Raw genomic sequence first — 22,124 nt, 5'->3', positions numbered from 1 at the left:
GGAGTTTCTCGAAATCTTCACGGCCCTGTGAGCCTTCTTTCTACATTTACTAGCTAGGGGAGCATTCAGTGGCTCGTTGGTCTAGGGGTATGATTCTCGCTTTGGTGCGAGAGGTCCCGGTTGAAATCCCGGACGAGCCCTTTTCAGCGACTATTTTTGGAGCGGACTCTGTAAATCGAGGCGGTGAAATAAATGGTTTGGGGGAATACAGGCTTTTTGGGCTATGGCTTGTTGGTCTAGGGGTATGATTCTCGCTAGGTGCGAGAGGTCCCGGTTCAAATCCCGGACGAGCCCAACTGCAGCTTTGAGCAGCGGCAGTTCATTCTGATTTATTTGGCTCATTTGCACAGCATAGTTAGGTACTTTTCTTTCAATGTTGACGCCTCGTCCTTCTACTTGGTCTCTCACCTCGACTTGCGTTGCTTTGAGCGGTTAGCTCAGTCAGTTAGAGATTGGCTCACCGAGGCCGAAATAGCTCAGTTGAGAGCGTTAGATTGAAGATCTAAAGATCCCGGTTTTCCGGCAGAGGGGAGCAGGGAGACCTTTTTGGACAGCATACTGATACTCGCGGGTCAGCTGCTTTTCTCAGTGCCTCCTTCTGAGTTCTACACTGCAAAAAGAAGGGAAGACGACCAAGCTGCAGCTTGGTTCCATGGTGTAACGGTTAGCACTCTGGACTCTGAATCCAGCGATCCGAGTTCAAATCTCGGTGGAACCTGTTGGTTTTTGACTGGCAGTGCTCAGCAGAGAGGAGCCTTCTCTGTGGCAGCGTGTCTTCAAAGGGTGTTCTACAGTGCCCTCTTTTAACCGTGCCCCAATCGCACGCCGCTGTCCAGTAAGACTAGAACTGTGTCTGCGCATTTTGAAGTCTGCTTCTCGCCGATCTTAGTTCCTCGTCTGCACTTTAAACTTGGTCGATCACTTAACTCGGTGGCTTAGAGCGCTTGCGCTGAAAAGTGGTGTCATTTTGAGATGGCTCAGATGGGCAGCGCTGCAGGGTAGCCGTCTGCGGTTCACTCAAGCCTTGACATTTTTCTCAACATTGGTTTGGGATGGCTACCCTAGCCAGTGGAGATATGGCAGAGAGGAGTTTCTCGAAATCTTCACGGCCCTGTGAGACTTCTTTCTACATTTACTAGCTAGGGGAGCATTCTGTGGCTCGTTGGTCTAGGGGTATGATTCTCGCTTGGTGCGAGAGGTCCGGGTTCAAATCCCGGACGAGCCCACCTGCACCTTTGAGGAGTGGCCATTAACTCTGATTTATTTGGCTCATTTGCACAGCATAGTTAGGTACTTGTCTTTGAATGTTGACGTCTCGTCCTTCTACTTGGTCTCTCACCTCGACTTGCGTTGCTTTGAGCGGTTAGCTCAGTCAGTTAGAGATTGGCTCACGAGGCGAAATAGCTCAGTTGAGGCGTTAGATTGAAGATCTAAAGATCCCGGTTTTCCGGCAGAGGGGAGCAGGGAGACCTTTTGGAAACCATACTGATACTCGCGGGTTGGCTGCGTTTCTCAGAGCCTCCTTCTGAGTTCTACACTGCAAAAAGAAGGGAAGACGACCCTGTTTCTGCTTGGTTCCATGGTGTAACGGTTAGCACTCTGGACTCTGAATCCAGCGATCCGAGTTCAAATCTCGGTGGAACCTGCTGGCTTTTGACTGGCAGTGCTCGCAAAGAGGATCCCACGCCACAACCTTCTCTGTGGCAGCGTGTCTAGAAAGGGTGTTCTACAGTGCCCTCTTTTAACCGTGCCCCAATCGCACGCCGCTGTCCAGTAAGACTAGCACTGTGTCTGCGCATTTTGAAGTCTGCTTCTCGCCGATCTTAGTTCCTCGTCTGCACTTTAAACTTGGTCGATCACTTAACTCGGTGGCTTAGAGCGCTTGCGCTGAAAAGAGGTGTTTTTTTGAGATTCCTCAGATGGCCCGCGCTGCAGGGCAGCCGTCTGAGGTTCACTCAATCCTTGACATTTTTCTCAACATTGGTATGGGATGGCAGAAAGGAGTTTCTAGGAAATCTTTACGGCCCTGTGAGCCTTCTTTCTACATTTACTAGCTAGGGGAGCATTCTGTGGCTCGTTGGTCTAGGGGTATGATTCTCGCTTAGGGTGCGAGAGGTCCCGGGTTGAAATCCCGGACGAGCCCGCCTCTCTCTTTGGATACTCTTTTCTTGAGCAGTATCCTTCCATTCTGCCTTCCTTGGCCAATCGCACGCCGCTGTCCAGTAAGACTAGCACTGTGTCTGGCGTTTTCAAGCCTGCTTCTCGCCGATCTTAGTTCCTCGTCTGCACTTTAAACTTGGTCGATCACTTAACTCGGTGGCTTAGAGCGCTTGCGCTGAAAAGAGGTGTTTTTTTGAGATTCCTCAGATGGCCCGCGCTGCAGGGCAGCCGTCTGAGGTTCACTCAATCCTTGACATTTTTCTCAACATTGGTATGGGATGGCAGAAAGGAGTTTCTCGAAATCTTCACGGCCCTGTGAGCCTTCTTTCTACATTTACTAGCTAGGGGAGCATTCTGTGGCTCGTTGGTCTAGGGGTATGATTCTCGCTTAGGGTGCGAGAGGTCCCGGGTTGAAATCCCGGACGAGCCCGCCTCTCTCTTTGGATACTCTTTTCTTGAGCAGTATCCTTCCATTCTGCCTTCCCTTGGCCAATCGCACGCCGCCCTCAAGTAAAACTAGCAGTGTGTCTGCGTTTTCAAGCCTGCGTCTCGCCGATCTTAGTTCCTCGCCTGCACTTTAAACTCGGTCGATCACTTAACTCGGTGGCTTAGAGAGCTTGCGCTGAAAAGTGGTGTCATTTTTGAGATGGCTCAGATGGGCAGCGCTGCAGGGTAGCCGTCTGCGGTTCACTCAAGCCTCGTGTCCTTTGTCTAGACATTTTTCTTAACATTGGTTTGTTGATGGCTACCCAAGCAAGTGGAGATATGGCAGAGAGGAGTTTCTCGGAAATCTTCACGGCCCTGTGAGCCTTCTTTCTACATTTACTAGCTAATGGAGCATTCTGTGGCTCGTTGGTCTAGGGGTATGATTCTCGCTTTGGGTGCGAGAGGTCCCGGGTTCAAATCCCGGACGAGCCCACCTGCACCTTTGAGGAGTGGCCATTAACTCTGATTTATTTGGCTCATTTGCACAGCATTGTTAGGTACTTTTCTTTCAATGTTGACGTCTCGTCCTTCTACTTGGTCTCTCACCTCGACTTGCGTTGCTTTGAGCGGTTAGCTCAGTCAGTTAGAGATTGGCTCACGAGGCGAAATAGCTCAGTTGAGGCGTTAGATTGAAGATCTAAAGGTCCCTGGTTCTATCCCGGTTTCGCACAGGGGAGCGTGGAGACCTTTTTGGACAGCATACTGATACTCGCGGGTCAGCTGCTTTTCTCAGTGCCTCCTTCTGAGTTCTACACTGCAAAAAGAAGGGAAGACGACCCTGTCTCTGCTTGGTTCCATGGTGTAACGGTTAGCACTCTGGACTCTGAATCCAGCGATCCGAGTTCAAATCTCGTGGAACCTGCTGTCTTTTGACTGGCAGTGCTCGGCAAAGAGGATCCCACGCCACAACCTTCTCTGTGGCAGCGTGTCTTCAAAGGGTGTTCTACAGTGCCCTCTTTTAACCGTGCCCCAATCGCACGCCGCCTCAAGTAAAACTAGCAGTGTGTCTGCGTTTTCAAGCCTGCGTCTCGCCGATCTTAGTTCCTCGTCTGCACTTTAAACTTGGTCGATCACTTAACTCGGTGGCTTAGAGCGCTTGCGCTGAAAAGAGGTGTTTTTTTGAGATTCCTCAGATGGCCCGCGCTGCAGGGCAGCCGTCTGAGGTTCACTCAATCCTTGACATTTTTCTCAACATTGGTATGGGATGGCAGAAAGGAGTTTCTCGAAATCTTCACGGCCCTGTGAGACTTCTTTCTACATTTACTAGCTAGGGGAGCATTCAGTGGCTCGTTGGTCTAGGGGTATGATTCTCGCTTGGTGCGAGAGGTCCGGGTTCAAATCCCGGACGAGCCCAACTGCAGCTTTGAGCAGCGGCAGTTCATTCTGGTTTCTTTGGCTCATTTGCACAGCATTGTTAGGTACTTGGCTTTGAATGTTGACGCCTCGTCCTTCTACTTGGTCTCTCACCTCGACTTGCGTTGCTTTGAGCGGTTAGCTCAGTCAGTTAGAGATTGGCTCACGAGGCGAAATAGCTCAGTTGAGAGCGTTAGATTGAAGATCTAAAGGTCCCTGGTTCTATCCCGGTTTCGCACAGGGGAGCGTGGAGACCTTTTGGACAGCATACTGATACTCGCGGGTTGGCTGCTTTTCTCAGTGCCTCCTTCTGAGTCATTTCTACACTGCAAAAGAAGGAAGACGACCAAGCTGCAGCTTGGTTCCATGGTGTAACGGTTAGCACTCTGGACTTTGAATCCAGTGATCCGAGTTCAAATCTCGTGGAACCTGCTGTCTTTTGACTGGCAGTGCTCTGCAAAGAGGATCCCACGCCACAACCTTCTCTTTGGCAGCGTGTCTAGAAAGGGTGTGCTACAGTGGCCTCCTTTAACCGTGCCCCAATCGCACGCCGCTGTCCAGTAAGACTAGCACTGTGTCTGCGCATTTTGAAGCCTGCTTCTCGCCGATCTTAGTTCCTCGTCTTCAATTTAAACTTGGTCGACTGCTTAACTCGGTGGCTTAGAGCGCTTGCGCTGAAAAGTGGTGTCATTTTGAGATGGCTCAGATGGGCAGCGCTGCAGGGTAGCCGCTCATGGTTCACTCAAGCCTTGACATTTTTCTCAACATTGGTTTGGGATGGCTACCCTAGCCAGTGGAGATATGGCAGAGAGGAGTTTCTCGGAAATCTTTACGGCCCTGTGAGACTTCTTTCTACATTTACTAGCTAGGGGAGCATTCTGTGGCTCGTTGGTCTAGGGGTATGATTCTCGCTAGGTGCGAGAGGTCCGGGTTCAAATCCCGGACGAGCCCACCTGCACCTTTGAGGAGTGGCCATTAACTCTGATTTATTTGGCTCATTTGCACAGCATAGTTAGGTACTTTTCTTTCAATGTTGACGCCTCGTCCTTCTACTTGGTCTCTCACCTACGACTTGCGTTGCTTTGAGCGGTTAGCTCAGTCAGTTAGAGATTGGCTCACCGAGGCCGAAATAGCTCAGTTGAGGCGTTAGATTGAAGATCTAAAGATCCCGGTTTTCCGGCAGAGGGGAGCAGGGAGACCTTTTGGAAACCATACTGATACTCGCGGGTTGGCTGCTTTTCTCAGTGCCTCCTTCTGAGTTCTACACTGCAAAAGAAGGAAGACGACCAAGCTGCAGCTTGGTTCCGTGGTGTAACGGTTAGCACTCTGGACTCTGAATCCAGCGATCCGAGTTCAAATCTCGGTGGAACCTGCTGTCTTTTGACTGGCAGTGCTCTGCAAAGAGGATCCCACGTCACAACCTTCTCTTTGGCAGCGTGTCTTCAAAGGGTGTTCTACAGTGCCCTCTTTTAACCGTGCCCCAATCGCACGCCGCCTCAAGTAAAACTAGCAGTGTGTCTGCACGTTTTCAAGCCTGCTTCTCGCCGATCTTAGTTCCTCGCCTTCAATTTAAACTTGGTCGACTGCTTAACTCGGTGGCTTAGAGCTTGCGCTGAAAAGAGGTGTTTTTTGAGATTCCTCAGATGGCCCGCTGCAGGGCAGCCGTCTGAGTTCACTCAATCCTTGACATTTTTCTCAACATTGGTTTGGGATGGCTACCTAGCCAGTGGAGATTTGGCAGAAAGGAGTTTCTCGGAAATCTTTACGGCCCTGTGAGCCTTCTTTCTACATTTACTAGCTAGGGGAGCATTCAGTGGCTCGTTGGTCTAGGGGTATGATTCTCGCTTGGTGCGAGAGGTCCCGTGTTCAAATCACGGACGAGCCCTTTTCAGCGACTATTTTTGGAGCGGACTCTGTAAATCGAGGCGGTGAAATAAATGGTTTGGGGGAATACAGGCTTTTTGGGCTATGGCTCGTTGGTCTAGGGGTATGATTCTCGCTTGGTGCGAGAGGTCCCGGTTGAAATCCCGGACGAGCCCTTTTCAGCGACTATTTTTGGAGCGGACTCTGTAAATCGAGGCGGTGAAATAAATGGTTTGGGGGAATACAGGCTTTTTGGGCTATGGCTCGTTGGTCTGGGGTATGATTCTCGCTTAGGTGCGAGAGGTCCCGGTTCAAATCCCGGACGAGCCCGCCTCTCTCTTTGGATACTCTTTTCTTGAGCAGTATCCTTCCATTCTGCCTTCCTTGGCCAATCGCACGCCGCTGTCCAGTAAGACTAGCACTGTGTCTGCGCATTTTGAAGTCTGCTTCTCGCCGATCTTAGTTCCTCGTCTTCAATTTAAACTTGGTCGATCACTTAACTCGGTGGCTTAGAGCTTGCGCTGAAAAGTGGTGTCATTTTGAGATGGCTCAGATGGGCAGCGCTGCAGGGTAGCCGCTCATGGTTCACTCAAGCCTTGACATTTTTCTCAACATTGGTATGGGATGGCAGAAAGGAGTTTCTCGAAATCTTCACGGCCCTGTGAGCCTTCTTTCTACATTTACTAGCTAGGGGAGCATTCTGTGGCTCGTTGGTCTAGGGGTATGATTCTCGCTTAGGTGCGAGAGGTCCCGGTTGAAATCCCGGACGAGCCCAACTGCAGCTTTGAGGAGCGGCAGTTCATTCTGGTTTCTTTGGCTCATTTGCACAGCATTGTTAGGTACTTGGCTTTGAATGTTGACGTCTCGTCCTTCTACTTGGTCTCTCACCTCGACTTGCGTTGCGTTTAGTGGTTACCTCGGTGGGTTAGAGATTTTCCAAACCAGGCTGAAATAGCTCAGTTGGGAGAGCGTTAGACTGAAGATCTAAAGGTCCCTGGTTCTATCCCGGTTTCGCACAGGGGAGCGTGGAGACCTTTTGGACAGCATACTGATACTCGCGGGTCAGCTGCTTTTCTCAGTGCCTCCTTCTGAGTTCTACACTGCAATCAGAAGGAAGACGACCCTGTTTCTGCTTGGTTCCATGGTGTAACGGTTAGCACTCTGGACTCTGAATCCAGCGATCCGAGTTCAAATCTCGGTGGAACCTGCTGTCTTTTGACTGGCAGTGCTCAGCAGAGAGGAGCCTTCTGTGGCAGCGTGTCTAGAAAGGGTGTGCTACAGTGGCCTCCTTTAACCGTGCCCCAATCGCACGCCGCTGTCCAGTAAGACTAGCACTGTGTCTGGCGTTTTCAAGCCTGCTTCTCACGATCTTAGTTCCTCGTCTGCACTTTAAACTCGGTCGATCACTTAACTCGGTGGCTTAGAGAGCTTGCGCTGAAAAGTGGTGTCATTTTGAGATGGCTCAGATGGGCAGCGCTGCAGGGTAGCCGCTCATGGTTCACTCAAGCCTTGACATTTTTCTCAACATTGGTTTGGGATGGCTACCTAGCCAGTGGAGATTTGGCAGAAAGGAGTTTCTCGGAAATCTTTACGGCCCTGTGAGACTTCTTTCTACATTTACTAGCTAATGGAGCATTCTGTGGCTCGTTGGTCTAGGGGTATGATTCTCGCTTTGGTGCGAGAGGTCCCGGTTCAAATCCCGGACGAGCCCGCCTCTCTCTTTGGATACTCTTTTCTTGAGCAGTATCCATCCATTCTGCCTTCCTTGGCCAATCGCACGCCGCTGTCCAGTAAGACTAGCACTGTGTCTGCGCATTTTGAAGTCTGCTTCTCGCCGATCTTAGTTCCTCGTCTGCACTTTAAACTTGGTCGACTGCTTAACTCGGTGGCTTAGAGCTTGCGCTGAAAAGTGGTGTCATTTTGAGATGGCTCAGATGGGCAGCGCTGCAGGGTAGCCGCTCATGGTTCACTCAAGCCTTGACATTTTTCTCAACATTGGTTTGGGATGGCTACCTAGCCAGTGGAGATATGGCAGAGAGGAGTTTCTCGGAAATCTTCACGGCCCTGTGAGCCTTCTTTCTACATTTACTAGCTAGGGGAGCATTCTGTGGCTCGTTGGTCTGGGGTATGATTCTCGCTAGGGTGCGAGAGGTCCCGGTTGAAATCCCGGACGAGCCCAACTGCAGCTTTGAGGAGCGGCAGTTCATTCTGGTTTCTTTGGCTCATTTGCACAGCATAGTTAGGTACTTGTCTTTGAATGTTGACGCCTCGTCCTTCTACTTGGTCTCTCACCTCGACTTGCGTTGCGTTTAGTGGTTACCTCGGTGGGTTAGAGATTTTCCAAACCAGGCCGAAATAGCTCAGTTGAGAGAGCGTTAGACTGAAGATCTAAAGGTCCCTGGTTCTATCCCGGTTTCGCACAGGGGAGCGTGGAGACCTTTTGGACAGCATACTGATACTGCTGGTCAGCTGCTTTTCTCAGTGCCTCCTTCTGAGTTCTACACTGCAATCAGAAGGAAGACGACCCTGTCTCTGCTTGGTTCCATGGTGTAACGGTTAGCACTCTGGACTTTGAATCCAGCGATCCGAGTTCAAATCTCGTGGAACCTGCTGTCTTTTGACTGGCAGTGCTCAGCAGAGGAGCCTTCTGTGGCAGCGTGTCTTCAAAGGGTGTGCTACAGTGGCCTCCTTTAACCGTGCCCCAATCGCACGCCGCTGTCCAGTAAGACTAGCACTGTGTCTGCGCATTTTGAAGCCTGCTTCTCACGATCTTAGTTCCTCGTCTGCACTTTAAACTCGGTCGATCACTTAACTCGGTGGCTTAGAGAGCTTGCGCTGAAAAGTGGTGTCATTTTTGAGATGGCTCAGATGGGCAGCGCTGCAGGGTAGCCGCTCATGTTCACTCAAGCCTTGACATTTTTCTCAACATTGGTTTGTTGATGGCTACCCAAGCCAGTGGAGATATGGCAGAGAGGAGTTTCTCGGAAATCTTTACGGCCCTGTGAGCCTTCTTTCTACATTTACTAGCTAGGGGAGCATTCTGTGGCTCGTTGGTCTAGGGGTATGATTCTCGCTTGGTGCGAGAGGTCCCGGTTGAAATCCCGGACGAGCCCACCTGCACCTTTGAAACCGCTGTCTTTGAGGAGTGGCCATTAACTCTGATTTATTTGGCTCATTTGCACAGCATTGTTAGGTACTTGGCTTTGAATGTTGACGTCTCGTCCTTCTACTTGGTCTCTCACCTACGACTTGCGTTGCTTTGAGCGGTTAGCTCAGTCAGTTAGAGATTGGCTCACCGAGGCCGAAATAGCTCAGTTGAGAGCGTTAGATTGAAGATCTAAAGATCCCGGTTTTCCGGCAGAGGGGAGCAGGGAGACCTTTTGGAAACCATACTGATACTCGCGGGTTGGCTGCGTTTCTCAGAGCCTCCTTCTGAGTTCTACACTGCAAAAGAAGGGAAGACGACCAAGCTGCAGCTTGGTTCCATGGTGTAACGGTTAGCACTCTGGACTCTGAATCCAGCGATCCGAGTTCAAATCTCGGTGGAACCTGTTGGTTTTTGACTGGCAGTGCTCAGCAGAGAGGAGCCTTCTCTGTGGCAGCGTGTCTTCAAAGGGTGTTCTACAGTGCCCTCTTTTAACCGTGCCCCAATCGCACGCCGCTGTCCAGTAAGACTAGAACTGTGTCTGCGCATTTTGAAGTCTGCTTCTCGCCGATCTTAGTTCCTCGTCTGCACTTTAAACTTGGTCGATCACTTAACTCGGTGGCTTAGAGCTTGCGCTGAAAAGTGGTGTCATTTTTGAGATGGCTCACATGGGCCGCGCAGCAGGGTAGCCGTCTGCGGTTCACTCAAGCCTTGACATTTTTCCCAACATTGGTTTGGGATGGCTACCCTAGCCAGTGGAGATTTGGCAGAAAGGAGTTTCTCGAAATCTTCACGGCCCTGTGAGACTTCTTTCTACATTTACTAGCTAGGGGAGCATTCTGTGGCTCGTTGGTCTGGGGTATGATTCTCGCTAGGGTGCGAGAGGTCCCGGGTTCAAATCCCGGACGAGCCCAACTGCAGCTTTGAGGAGCGACAGTTCATTCTGGTTTCTTTGGCTCATTTGCACAGCATAGTTAGGTACTTTTCTTTCAATGTTGACGTCTCGTCCTTCTACTTAGTCTCTCACCTACGGCTTGCGTTGCGTTTAGTGGTTACCTCGGTGGGTTAGAGATTTTCCAAGCCAGGCCGAAATAGCTCAGTTGGGAGAGCGTTAGACTGAAGATCTAAAGGTCCCTGGTTCTATCCCGGATTTCGGCACAGGGGAGCGTGGAGACCTTTTTGGAAACCATACTGATACTCGCGGGTCAGCTGCTTTTCTCAGTGCCTCCTTCTGAGTTCTACACTGCAAAAAGAAGGGAAGACGACCCTGTCTCTGCTTGGTTCCATGGTGTAACGGTTAGCACTCTGGACTCTGAATCCAGCGATCCGAGTTCAAATCTCGTGGAACCTGCTGTCTTTTGACTGGCAGTGCTCAGCAGAGAGGAGCCTTCTCTGTGGCAGCGTGTCTTCAAAGGGTGTTCTACAGTGCCCTCTTTTAACCGTGCCCCAATCGCACGCCGCTGTCCAGTAAGACTAGCACTGTGTCTGCGCATTTTGAAGTCTGCTTCTCGCCGATCTTAGTTCCTCGTCTGCACTTTAAACTTGGTCGATCACTTAACTCGGTGGCTTAGAGCTTGCGCTGAAAAGTGGTGTCATTTTTGAGATGGCTCAGATGGGCAGCGCTGCAGGGTAGCCGTCTGCGGTTCACTCAAGCCTTGACATTTTTCTCAACATTGGTTTGGGATGGCTACCTAGCCAGTGGAGATTTGGCAGAAAGGAGTTTCTCGAAATCTTCACGGCCCTGTGAGACTTCTTTCTACATTTACTAGCTAGGGGAGCATTCTGTGGCTCGTTGGTCTGGGGTATGATTCTCGCTAGGTGCGAGAGGTCCCGGGTTCAAATCCCGGACGAGCCCAACTGCAGCTTTGAGCAGCGGCAGTTCATTCTGGTTTCTTTGGCTCATTTGCACAGCATAGTTAGGTACTTGTCTTTCAATGTTGACGTCTCGTCCTTCTACTTGGTCTCTCACCTCGACTTGCGTTGCGTTTAGTGGTTACCTCGGTGGGTTAGAGATTTTCCAAACCAGGCTGAAATAGCTCAGTTGAGAGAGCGTTAGACTGAAGATCTAAAGGTCCCTGGTTCTATCCCGGGTTTCGGCACAGGGGAGCGTGGAGACCTTTTGGACAGCATACTGATACTCGCGGGTCAGCTGCTTTTCTCAGTGCCTCCTTCTGAGTTCTACACTGCAAAAAGAAGGGAAGACGACCCTGTCTCTGCTTGGTTCCATGGTGTAACGGTTAGCACTCTGGACTCTGAATCCAGCGATCCGAGTTCAAATCTCGTGGAACCTGCTGTCTTTTGACTGGCAGTGCTCAGCAGAGAGGAGCCTTCTCTGTGGCAGCGTGTCTTCAAAGGGTGTTCTACAGTGCCCTCTTTTAACCGTGCCCCAATCGCACGCCGCTGTCCAGTAAGACTAGAACTGTGTCTGCGCATTTTGAAGTCTGCTTCTCGCCGATCTTAGTTCCTCGTCTGCACTTTAAACTTGGTCGATCACTTAACTCGGTGGCTTAGAGCGCTTGCGCTGAAAAGAGGTGTTTTTTTGAGATGGCTCAGATGGGCAGCGCTGCAGGGTAGCCGCCTGCGGTTCACTCAAGCCTTGACATTTTTCTCAACATTGGTATGGGATGGCAGAAAGGAGTTTCTCGAAATCTTCACGGCCCTGTGAGACTTCTTTCTACATTTACTAGCTAGGGGGTGTTCAGTGGCTCGTTGGTCTGGGGTATGATTCTCGCTAGGGTGCGAGAGGTCCCGGTTGAAATCCCGGACGAGCCCTTTTCAGCGACTATTTTTTGGAACGGACTCTGTAAATCGAGGGCGGTGAAATAAATGGTTTGGGGGGAATACAGGCTTTTTTGGGCTATGGCTTGTTGGTCTAGGGGTATGATTCTCGCTTAGGGTGCGAGAGGTCCCGGGTTGAAATCCCGGACGAGCCCACCTGCACCTTTGAAACCGCTGTCTTTGAGGAGTGGCCATTAACTCTGATTTATTTGGCTCATTTGCACAGCATTGTTAGGTACTTGGCTTTGAATGTTGACGTCTCGTCCTTCTACTTGGTCTCTCACCTACGACTTGCGTTGCTTTGAGCGGTTAGCTCAGTCAGTTAGAGATTGGCTCACGAGGCGAAATAGCTCAGTTGAGGCGTTAGATTGAAGATCTAAAGGTCCCTGGTTCTATCCCGGTTTCGCACAGGGGAGCGTGGAGACCTTTTGGAAACCATACTGATACTCGCGGGTCAGCTGCTTTTCTCAGTGCCTCCTTCTGAGTTCTACACTGCAAAAAGAAGGGAAGACGACCCTGTCTCTGCTTGGTTCCATGGTGTAACGGTTAGCACTCTGGACTCTGAATCCAGCGATCCGAGTTCAAATCTCGTGGAACCTGCTGTCTTTTGACTGGCAGTGCTCAGCAGAGGAGCCTTCTCTGTGGCAGCGTGTCTTCAAAGGGTGTGCTACAATGGCCTCCTTTAACCGTGCCCCAATCGCACGCCGCTGTCCAGTAAGACTAGCACTGTGTCTGAGCGTTTTCAAGCCTGCTTCTCGCCGATCTTAGTTCCTCGTCTGCACTTTAAACTTGGTCGACTGCTTAACTCGGTGGCTTAGAGCTTGCGCTGAAAAGAGGTGTTTTTGAGATTCCTCAGATGGCCCGCTGCAGGGCAGCCGTCTGAGGTTCACTCAAGCCTTGACATTTTTCTCAACATTGGTATGGGATGGCAGAAAGGAGTTTCTCGAAATCTTCACGGCCCTGTGAGCCTTCTTTCTACATTTACTAGCTAGGGGAGCATTCTGTGGCTCGTTGGTCTAGGGGTATGATTCTCGCTAGGGTGCGAGAGGTCCCGGTTGAAATCCCGGACGAGCCCAACTGCAGCTTTGAGGAGCGACAGTTCATTCTGGTTTCTTTGGCTCATTTGCACAGCATAGTTAGGTACTTTTCTTTCAATGTTGACGTCTCGTCCTTCTACTTGGTCTCTCACCTCGACTTGCGTTGCGTTTAGTGGTTACCTCGGTGGGTTAGAGATTTTCCAAACCAGGCTGAAATAGCTCAGTTGAGGCGTTAGATTGAAGATCTAAAGATCCCGGTTTTCCGGCAGAGGGGAGCAGGGAGACCTTTTGGAAAGCATTCTGATACTCGCGGGTTGGCTGCGTTTCTCAGAGCCTCCTTCTGAGTTCTACACTGCAAAAGAAGGAAGACGACCCTGTCTCTGCTTGGTTCCATGGTGTAACGGTTAGCACTCTGGACTTTGAATCCAGTGATCCGAGTTCAAATCTCGTGGAACCTGCTGGCTTTTGACTGGCAGTGCTCAGCAGAGAGGAGCCTTCTGTGGCAGCGTGTCTAGAAAGGGTGTGCTACAGTGGCCTCCTTTAACCGTGCCACAATCGCACGCCGCCTTCAAGTTAGACTAGCACTGTGTCTGGCGTTTTCAAGCCTGCTTCTCACGATCTTAGTTCCTCGTCTGCACTTTAAACTTGGTCGACCACTTAACTCTGTGGTTTAGGCGCTTGCGCTGAAAAGAGGTGTCGTTTTGAGATGGCTCACATGGGTCACAAGAGCAGGGTAGCCGCTCATGTTCACTCAAGCCTTGACATTTTTCTCAACATTGGTATGGGATGGCAGAAAGGAGTTTCTCGAAATCTTCACGGCCCTGTGAGCCTTCTTTCTACATTTACTAGCTAGGGGTGTTCAGTGGCTCGTTGGTCTGGGGTATGATTCTCGCTTTGGTGCGAGAGGTCCCGGTTGAAATCCCGGACGAGCCCACCTGCACCTTTGAGGAGTGGCCATTAACTCTGATTTATTTGGCTCATTTGCACAGCATTGTTAGGTACTTGTCTTTCAATGTTGACGTCTCGTCCTTCTACTTAGTCTCTCACCTACGACTTGCGTTGCTTTGAGCGGTTAGCTCAGTCAGTTAGAGATTGGCTCACCGAGGCGAAATAGCTCAGTTGAGGCGTTAGATTGAAGATCTAAAGATCCCGGTTTTCCGGCAGAGGGGAGCAGGGAGACCTTTTGGAAAGCATTCTGATACTCGCGGGTTGGCTGCGTTTCTCAGAGCCTCCTTCTGAGTCATTTCTACACTGCAAAAGAAGGAAGACGACCAAGCTGCAGCTTGGTTCCGTGGTGTAACGGTTAGCACTCTGGACTTTGAATCCAGCGATCCGAGTTCAAATCTCGGTGGAACCTGCTGTCTTTTGACTGGCAGTGCTCAGCAGAGGAGCCTTCTGTGGCAGCGTGTCTTCAAAGGGTGTGCTACAATGGCCTCCTTTAACCGTGCCACAATCGCACGCCGCTGTCCAGTAAGACTAGCACTGTGTCTGAGCGTTTTCAAGCCTGCTTCTCACGATCTTAGTTCCTCGTCTGCACTTTAAACTCGGTCGATCACTTAACTCGGTGGCTTAGAGCTTGCGCTGAAAAGTGGTGTCATTTTTGAGATGGCTCAGATGGGCAGCGCTGCAGGGTAGCCGCTCATGGTTCACTCAAGCCTTGACATTTTTCTCAACATTGGTATGGGATGGCAGAAAGGAGTTTCTCGGAAATCTTCACGGCCCTGTGAGCCTTCTTTCTACATTTACTAGCTAGGGGTGTTCAGTGGCTCGTTGGTCTAGGGGTATGATTCTCGCTTTGGGTGCGAGAGGTCCCGGGTTCAAATCCCGGACGAGCCCACCTGCACCTTTGAGGAGTGGCCATTAACTCTGATTTATTTGGCTCATTTGCACAGCATTGTTAGGTACTTGTCTTTCAATGTTGACGCCTCGCCCTTCTACTTAGTCTCTCACCCACGGCTTATGCTATGCTTAGTGGTTACCTCGGTGGGTTAGAGATTTTCCAAACCAGGCTGAAATAGCTCAGTTGAGAGCGTTAGATTGAAGATCTAAAGATCCCGGTTTTCCGGCAGAGGGGAGCAGGGAGACCTTTTTGGAAAGCATTCTGATACTCGCGGGTTGGCTGCTTTTCTCAGTGCCTCCTTCTGAGTCATTTCTACACTGCAAAAGAAGGAAGACGACCCTGTCTCTGCTTGGTTCCATGGTGTAACGGTTAGCACTCTGGACTCTGAATCCAGCGATCCGAGTTCAAATCTCGGTGGAACCTGTTGGTTTTTGACTGGCAGTGCTCAGCAGAGAGGAGCCTTCTGTGGCAGCGTGTCTAGAAAGGGTGTGCTACAGTGGCCTCCTTTAACCGTGCCACAATCGCACGCCGCCTTCAAGTTAGACTAGCACTGTGTCTGGCGTTTTCAAGCCTGCTTCTCACGATCTTAGTTCCTCGCCTTCAATTTAAACTTGGTCGACTGCTTAACTCGGTGGCTTAGGCGCTTGCGCTGAAAAGAGGTGTTTTTGAGATTCCTCAGATGGCCCGCGCTGCAGGGCAGCCGTCTGAGGTTCACTCAATCCTTGACATTTTTCTCAACATTGGTTTGGGATGGCTACCTAGCCAGTGGAGATATGGCAGAGAGGAGTTTCTCGAAATCTTCACGGCCCTGTGAGCCTTCTTTCTACATTTACTAGCTAGGGGTGTTCAGTGGCTCGTTGGTCTAGGGGTATGATTCTCGCTTGGTGCGAGAGGTCCCGGTTGAAATCCCGGACGAGCCCGCCTCTCTCTTTGGATACTCTTTTCTTGAGCAGTATCCTTCCATTCTGCCTTCCTTGGCCAATCGCACGCCGCCTCAAGTAAAACTAGCAGTGTGTCTGCACGTTTTCAAGCCTGCTTCTCACGATCTTAGTTCCTCGCCTGCACTTTAAACTCGGTCGATCACTTAACTCGGTGGCTTAGGCGCTTGCGCTGAAAAGTGGTGTCATTTTTGAGATGGCTCACATGGGTCACAAGAGCAGGGTAGCCGTCTGCGGTTCACTCAAGCCTTGACATTTTTCTCAACATTGGTATGGGATGGCAGAAAGGAGTTTCTCGGAAATCTTTACGGCCCTGTGAGACTTCTTTCTACATTTACTAGCTAATGGAGCATTCTGTGGCTCGTTGGTCTAGGGGTATGATTCTCGCTAGGTGCGAGAGGTCCCGGTTGAAATCCCGGACGAGCCCGCCTCTCTTTGGATACTCTTTTCTTGAGCAGTATCCATCCATTCTGCCTTCCTTGGCCAATCGCACGCCGCTGTCCAGTAAGACTAGCACTGTGTCTGAGCGTTTTCAAGCCTGCGTCTCGCCGATCTTAGTTCCTCGTCTTCAATTTAAACTTGGTCGACCACTTAACTCTGTGGTTTAGAGCGCTTGCGCTGAAAAGTGGTGTCATTTTTGAGATGGCTCAGATGGGCAGCGCTGCAGGGTAGCCGCTCATGTTCACTCAAGCCTTGACATTTTTCTCAACATTGGTTTGGGATGGCTACCTAGCCAGTGGAGATTTGGCAGAAAGGAGTTTCTCGAAATCTTCACGGCCCTGTGAGACTTCTTTCTACATTTACTAGCTAGGGGAGCATTCTGTGGCTCGTTGGTCTGGGGTATGATTCTCGCTAGGTGCGAGAGGTCCCGGTTGAAATCCCGGACGAGCCCTTTTCAGCGACTATTTTTGGAACGGACTCTGTAAATCGAGGCGGTGAAATAAATGGTCTGGGGAATACAGGCTTTTTGGGCTATGGCTCGTTGGTCTGGGGTATGATTCTCGCTAGGTGCGAGAGGTCCCGGTTGAAATCCCGGACGAGCCCAACTGCAGCTTTGAGGAGCGGCAGTTCATTCTGGTTTCTTTGGCTCATTTGCACAGCATAGTTAGGTACTTTTCTTTCAATGTTGACGTCTCGTCCTTCTACTTGGTCTCTCACCCACGGCTTATGCTATGCTTAGTGGTTACCTCGGTGGGTTAGAGATTTTCCAAACCAGGCTGAAATAGCTCAGTTGAGAGCGTTAGATTGAAGATCTAAAGGTCCCTGGTTCTATCCCGGTTTCGCACAGGGAGCGTGGAGACCTTTTGGACAGCATACTGATACTGCTGGTCAGCTGCTTTTCTCAGTGCCTCCTTCTGAGTTCTACACTGCAAAAAGAAGGGAAGACGACCCTGTCTCTGCTTGGTTCCATGGTGTAACGGTTAGCACTCTGGACTCTGAATCCAGCGATCCGAGTTCAAATCTCGGTGGAACCTGCTGTCTTTTGACTGGCAGTGCTCTGCAAAGAGGATCCCACGCCACAACCTTCTCTTTGGCAGCGTGTCTTCAAAGGGTGTGCTACAGTGGCCTCCTTTAACCGTGCCCCAATCGCACGCCGCCTCAAGTAAAACTAGCAGTGTGTCTGCACGTTTTCAAGCCTGCTTCTCACGATCTTAGTTCCTCGCCTTCAATTTAAACTTGGTCGATCACTTAACTCGGTGGCTTAGAGAGCTTGCGCTGAAAAGAGGTGTTGTTTTTGAGATGGCTCACATGGGTCACAAGAGCAGGGTAGCCGTCTGCGGTTCACTCAAGCCTTGACATTTTTCTCAACATTGGTTTGGGATGGCTACCCTAGCCAGTGGAGATTTGGCAGAAAGGAGTTTCTCGGAAATCTTTACGGCCCTGTGAGACTTCTTTCTACATTTACTAGCTAGGGGTGTTCAGTGGCTCGTTGGTCTAGGGGTATGATTCTCGCTGGTGCGAGAGGTCCCGGTTCAAATCCCGGACGAGCCCGCCTCTCTTTGGATACTCTTTTCTTGAGCAGTATCCTTCCATTCTGCCTTCCTTGGCCAATCGCACGCCGCCTTCAAGTTAGACTAGCACTGTGTCTGGCGTTTTCAAGCCTGCTTCTCGCCGATCTTAGTTCCTCGTCTGCACTTTAAACTCGGTCGATCACTTAACTCGGTGGCTTAGGCGCTTGCGCTGAAAAGTGGTGTCATTTTTGAGATGGCTCAGATGGGCAGCGCTGCAGGGTAGCCGCTCATGGTTCACTCAAGCCTTGACATTTTTCTCAACATTGGTTTGGGATGGCTACCCTAGCCAGTGAAGATATGGCAGAAAGGAGTTTCTCGGAAATCTTTACGGCCCTGTGAGCCTTCTTTCTACATTTACTAGCTAGGGGAGCATTCTGTGGCTCGTTGGTCTAGGGGTATGATTCTCGCTAGGTGCGAGAGGTCCCGGTTCAAATCCCGGACGAGCCCAACTGCAGCTTTGAGCAGCGGCAGTTCATTCTGGTTTCTTTGGCTCATTTGCACAGCATAGTTAGGTACTTGTCTTTGAATGTTGACGCCTCGTCCTTCTACTTGGTCTCTCACCTCGACTTGCGTTGCTTTGAGCGGTTAGCTCAGTCAGTTAGAGATTGGCTCACGAGGCGAAATAGCTCAGTTGAGGCGTTAGATTGAAGATCTAAAGATCCCGGTTTTCCGGCAGAGGGGAGCAGGGAGACCTTTTGGACAGCATACTGATACTCGCGGGTTGGCTGCGTTTCTCAGAGCCTCCTTCTGAGTTCTACACTGCAATCAGAAGGAAGACGACCCTGTTTCTGCTTGGTTCCATGGTGTAACGGTTAGCACTCTGGACTCTGAATCCAGCGATCCGAGTTCAAATCTCGGTGGAACCTGCTGTCTTTTGACTGGCAGTGCTCGCAAAGAGGATCCCACGCCACAACCTTCTCTGTGGCAGCGTGTCTAGAAAGGGTGTGCTACAATGGCCTCCTTTAACTGCGTGCCCCAATCGCACGCCGCCTTCAAGTTAGACTAGCACTGTGTCTGCGCATTTTGAAGCCTGCTTCTCACGATCTTAGTTCCTCGCCTGCACTTTAAACTCGGTCGATCACTTAACTCGGTGGCTTAGGCGCTTGCGCTGAAAAGAGGTGTTTTTTGAGATTCCTCAGATGGCCCGCGCTGCAGGGCAGCCGCCTGAGGTTCACTCAATCCTTGACATTTTTCTCAACATTGGTATGGGATGGCAGAAAGGAGTTTCTCGGAAATCTTCACGGCCCTGTGAGCCTTCTTTCTACATTTACTAGCTAGGGGAGCATTCTGTGGCTCGTTGGTCTAGGGGTATGATTCTCGCTAGGTGCGAGAGGTCCCGGTTCAAATCCCGGACGAGCCCACCTGCACCTTTGAGGAGTGGCCATTAACTCTGATTTATTTGGCTCATTTGCACAGCATAGTTAGGTACTTTTCTTTCAATGTTGACGTCTCGTCCTTCTACTTAGTCTCTCACCCACGGCTTATGCTATGCTTAGTGGTTACCTCGGTGGGTTAGAGATTTTCCAAACCAGGCTGAAATAGCTCAGTTGGGAGAGCGTTAGACTGAAGATCTAAAGGTCCCTGGTTCTATCCCGGTTTCGCACAGGGGAGCGTGGAGACCTTTTGGAAACCATACTGATACTCGCGGGTTGGCTGCGTTTCTCAGAGCCTCCTTCTGAGTTCTACACTGAAAAAAGAAGGGAAGACGACCCTGTTTCTGCTTGGTTCCATGGTGTAACGGTTAGCACTCTGGACTCTGAATCCAGCGATCCGAGTTCAAATCTCGGTGGAACCTGCTGTCTTTTGACTGGCAGTGCTCGGCAAAGAGGATCCCACGTCACAACCTTCTCTTTGGCAGCTTGTCTAGAAAGGGTGTGCTACAGTGGCCTCCTTTAACCGTGCCCTAATCGCACGCCGCCTCAAGTAAAACTAGCAGTGTGTCTGCGTTTTCAAGCCTGCTTCTCACGATCTTAGTTCCTCGTCTGCACTTTAAACTCGGTCGATCACTTAACTCGGTGGCTTTGAGCGCTTGCGCTGAAAAGAGGTGTTTTTTTGAGATTCCTCAGATGGCCCGCGCTGCAGGGCAGCCGTCTGAGGTTCACTCAATCCTTGACATTTTTCTCAACATTGGTTTGGGATGGCAGAAAGGAGTTTCTCGGAAATCTTCACGGCCCTGTGAGCCTTCTTTCTACATTTACTAGCTAGGGGAGCATTCTGTGGCTCGTTGGTCTGGGGTATGATTCTCGCTAGGGTGCGAGAGGTCCCGGTTGAAATCCCGGACGAGCCCACCTGCACCTTTGAAACCGCTGTCTTTGAGGAGTGGCCATTAACTCTGATTTATTTGGCTCATTTGCACAGCATAGTTAGGTACTTGTCTTTCAATGTTGACGTCTCGTCCTTCTACTTAGTCTCTCACCTACGACTTGCGTTGCTTTGAGCGGTTAGCTCAGTCAGTTAGAGATTGGCTCACGAGGCGAAATAGCTCAGTTGGGAGAGCGTTAGACTGAAGATCTAAAGGTCCCTGGTTCTATCCCGGTTTCGCACAGGGAGCGTGGAGACCTTTTGGACAGCATACTGATACTCGCGGGTTGGCTGCGTTTCTCAGAGCCTCCTTCTGAGTTCTACACTGCAATCAGAAGGAAGACGACCCTGTCTCTGCTTGGTTCCATGGTGTAACGGTTAGCACTCTGGACTTTGAATCCAGTGATCCGAGTTCAAATCTCGTGGAACCTGCTGGCTTTTGACTGGCAGTGCTCTGCAAAGAGGATCCCACGTCACAACCTTCTCTTTGGCAGCGTGTCTTCAAAGGGTGTGCTACAATGGCCTCCTTTAACTGCGTGCCCCAATCGCACGCCGCCTCAAGTAAAACTAGCAGTGTGTCTGCACGTTTTCAAGCCTGCTTCTCACGATCTTAGTTCCTCGCCTGCACTTTAAACTCGGTCGATCACTTAACTCGGTGGCTTAGAGCGCTTGCGCTGAAAAGTGGTGTCATTTTTGAGATGGCTCAGATGGGCAGCGCTGCAGGGTAGCCGCTCATGTTCACTCAAGCCTCGTGTCCTTTGTCTAGACATTTTTCTTAACATTGGTTTGTTGATGGCTACCCAAGCAAGTGGAGATATGGCAGAGAGGAGTTTCTCGGAAATCTTCACGGCCCTGTGAGCCTTCTTTCTGCATTTGCTAGTTTTAGGAGCGTTCCGTGGCTCGTTGGTCTAGGGGTATGATTCTCGCTTTGGGTGCGAGAGGTCCCGGGTTCAAATCCCGGACGAGCCCACCTGCACCTTTGAGGAGTGGCCATTAACTCTGATTTATTTGGCTCATTTGCACAGCATTGTTAGGTACTTGGCTTTGAATGTTGACGTCTCGTCCTTCTACTTGGTCTCTCACCTACGACTTGCGTTGCTTTGAGCGGTTAGCTCAGTCAGTTAGAGATTGGCTCACCGAGGCCGAAATAGCTCAGTTGAGAGCGTTAGATTGAAGATCTAAAGATCCCGGTTTTCCGGCAGAGGGGAGCAGGGAGACCTTTTGGAAACCATACTGATACTCGCGGGTTGGCTGCGTTTCTCAGAGCCTCCTTCTGAGTTCTACACTGCAAAAAGAAGGGAAGACGACCCTGTCTCTGCTTGGTTCCATGGTGTAACGGTTAGCACTCTGGACTCTGAATCCAGCGATCCGAGTTCAAATCTCGGTGGAACCTGTTGGTTTTTGACTGGCAGTGCTCAGCAGAGAGGAGCCTTCTCTGTGGCAGCGTGTCTTCAAAGGGTGTTCTACAGTGCCCTCTTTTAACCGTGCCCCAATCGCACGCCGCTGTCCAGTAAGACTAGCACTGTGTCTGAGCGTTTTCAAGCCTGCTTCTCACGATCTTAGTTCCTCGTCTGCACTTTAAACTCGGTCGATCACTTAACTCGGTGGCTTAGAGAGCTTGCGCTGAAAAGTGGTGTCATTTTTGAGATGGCTCAGATGGGCAGCGCTGCAGGGTAGCCGCTCATGTTCACTCAAGCCTTGACATTTTTCTCAACATTGGTTTGGGATGGCTACCTAGCCAGTGGAGATTTGGCAGAAAGGAGTTTCTCGAAATCTTCACGGCCCTGTGAGCCTTCTTTCTACATTTACTAGCTAATGGAGCATTCTGTGGCTCGTTGGTCTAGGGGTATGATTCTCGCTTTGGTGCGAGAGGTCCCGGTTGAAATCCCGGACGAGCCCGCCTCTCTCTTTGGATACTCTTTTCTTGAGCAGTATCCATCCATTCTGCCTTCCTTGGCCAATCGCACGCCGCTGTCCAGTAAGACTAGCACTGTGTCTGCGCATTTTGAAGTCTGCTTCTCGCCGATCTTAGTTCCTCGCCTGCACTTTAAACTTGGTCGACTGCTTAACTCGGTGGCTTAGGCGCTTGCGCTGAAAAGTGGTGTCATTTTTGAGATGGCTCAGATGGGCAGCGCTGCAGGGTAGCCGCCTGCGGTTCACTCAAGCCTTGACATTTTTCTCAACATTGGTTTGGGATGGCTACCTAGCCAG

The 22,124-nt window shown here is 50.6% G+C and overlaps 21 non-coding genes across 21 annotated transcripts; all 21 read left to right on the top strand.

Moving 5' to 3' along the window:
• Positions 1-646: 646 nt before the first annotated feature.
• On the top strand, positions 647-718 carry trnaq-cug (transfer RNA glutamine (anticodon CUG)). Its single transcript has one exon. It is a non-coding gene; the product is annotated as a tRNA-Gln (tRNA).
• Positions 719-1,156: 438 nt separating this feature from the next.
• On the top strand, positions 1,157-1,225 carry trnap-ugg (transfer RNA proline (anticodon UGG)). The gene has a single exon. It is a non-coding gene; the product is annotated as a tRNA-Pro (tRNA).
• A 348-nt stretch (positions 1,226-1,573) lies between these two features.
• On the top strand, positions 1,574-1,645 carry trnaq-cug (transfer RNA glutamine (anticodon CUG)). Its single transcript has one exon. It is a non-coding gene; the product is annotated as a tRNA-Gln (tRNA).
• A 426-nt stretch (positions 1,646-2,071) lies between these two features.
• On the top strand, positions 2,072-2,143 carry trnap-agg (transfer RNA proline (anticodon AGG)). The gene has a single exon. It is a non-coding gene; the product is annotated as a tRNA-Pro (tRNA).
• A 375-nt stretch (positions 2,144-2,518) lies between these two features.
• trnap-agg (transfer RNA proline (anticodon AGG)) lies at positions 2,519-2,590 on the top strand. Its single transcript has one exon. It is a non-coding gene; the product is annotated as a tRNA-Pro (tRNA).
• A 416-nt stretch (positions 2,591-3,006) lies between these two features.
• On the top strand, positions 3,007-3,078 carry trnap-ugg (transfer RNA proline (anticodon UGG)). Its single transcript has one exon. It is a non-coding gene; the product is annotated as a tRNA-Pro (tRNA).
• Positions 3,079-3,930: 852 nt separating this feature from the next.
• trnap-ugg (transfer RNA proline (anticodon UGG)) lies at positions 3,931-3,999 on the top strand. The gene has a single exon. It is a non-coding gene; the product is annotated as a tRNA-Pro (tRNA).
• A 1,300-nt stretch (positions 4,000-5,299) lies between these two features.
• On the top strand, positions 5,300-5,371 carry trnaq-cug (transfer RNA glutamine (anticodon CUG)). The gene has a single exon. It is a non-coding gene; the product is annotated as a tRNA-Gln (tRNA).
• A 1,626-nt stretch (positions 5,372-6,997) lies between these two features.
• trnaq-cug (transfer RNA glutamine (anticodon CUG)) lies at positions 6,998-7,069 on the top strand. Its single transcript has one exon. It is a non-coding gene; the product is annotated as a tRNA-Gln (tRNA).
• Positions 7,070-9,341: 2,272 nt separating this feature from the next.
• trnaq-cug (transfer RNA glutamine (anticodon CUG)) lies at positions 9,342-9,413 on the top strand. Its single transcript has one exon. It is a non-coding gene; the product is annotated as a tRNA-Gln (tRNA).
• Positions 9,414-10,092: 679 nt separating this feature from the next.
• trnaf-gaa (transfer RNA phenylalanine (anticodon GAA)) lies at positions 10,093-10,165 on the top strand. Its single transcript has one exon. It is a non-coding gene; the product is annotated as a tRNA-Phe (tRNA).
• Positions 10,166-11,033: 868 nt separating this feature from the next.
• Positions 11,034-11,106, top strand: trnaf-gaa (transfer RNA phenylalanine (anticodon GAA)). Its single transcript has one exon. It is a non-coding gene; the product is annotated as a tRNA-Phe (tRNA).
• Positions 11,107-11,868: 762 nt separating this feature from the next.
• Positions 11,869-11,940, top strand: trnap-agg (transfer RNA proline (anticodon AGG)). Its single transcript has one exon. It is a non-coding gene; the product is annotated as a tRNA-Pro (tRNA).
• Positions 11,941-14,107: 2,167 nt separating this feature from the next.
• Positions 14,108-14,179, top strand: trnaq-uug (transfer RNA glutamine (anticodon UUG)). Its single transcript has one exon. It is a non-coding gene; the product is annotated as a tRNA-Gln (tRNA).
• Positions 14,180-14,586: 407 nt separating this feature from the next.
• trnap-ugg (transfer RNA proline (anticodon UGG)) lies at positions 14,587-14,658 on the top strand. The gene has a single exon. It is a non-coding gene; the product is annotated as a tRNA-Pro (tRNA).
• Positions 14,659-15,013: 355 nt separating this feature from the next.
• Positions 15,014-15,085, top strand: trnaq-cug (transfer RNA glutamine (anticodon CUG)). The gene has a single exon. It is a non-coding gene; the product is annotated as a tRNA-Gln (tRNA).
• A 1,918-nt stretch (positions 15,086-17,003) lies between these two features.
• Positions 17,004-17,075, top strand: trnaq-cug (transfer RNA glutamine (anticodon CUG)). Its single transcript has one exon. It is a non-coding gene; the product is annotated as a tRNA-Gln (tRNA).
• A 1,331-nt stretch (positions 17,076-18,406) lies between these two features.
• On the top strand, positions 18,407-18,478 carry trnaq-cug (transfer RNA glutamine (anticodon CUG)). Its single transcript has one exon. It is a non-coding gene; the product is annotated as a tRNA-Gln (tRNA).
• An 857-nt stretch (positions 18,479-19,335) lies between these two features.
• Positions 19,336-19,407, top strand: trnaq-cug (transfer RNA glutamine (anticodon CUG)). Its single transcript has one exon. It is a non-coding gene; the product is annotated as a tRNA-Gln (tRNA).
• Positions 19,408-20,810: 1,403 nt separating this feature from the next.
• trnap-ugg (transfer RNA proline (anticodon UGG)) lies at positions 20,811-20,882 on the top strand. Its single transcript has one exon. It is a non-coding gene; the product is annotated as a tRNA-Pro (tRNA).
• A 352-nt stretch (positions 20,883-21,234) lies between these two features.
• Positions 21,235-21,306, top strand: trnaq-cug (transfer RNA glutamine (anticodon CUG)). Its single transcript has one exon. It is a non-coding gene; the product is annotated as a tRNA-Gln (tRNA).
• Positions 21,307-22,124: the final 818 nt, after the last annotated feature.

The sequence above is a fragment of the Onychostoma macrolepis genome, chromosome 11 (assembly GCF_012432095.1).
Source record: "Onychostoma macrolepis isolate SWU-2019 chromosome 11, ASM1243209v1, whole genome shotgun sequence".
NCBI lineage: Eukaryota > Metazoa > Chordata > Actinopteri > Cypriniformes > Cyprinidae > Onychostoma > Onychostoma macrolepis.
The sequence above is the reverse complement of the archived record's forward strand: the minus strand, read 5'-3'. Positions and strand labels throughout refer to the sequence as shown.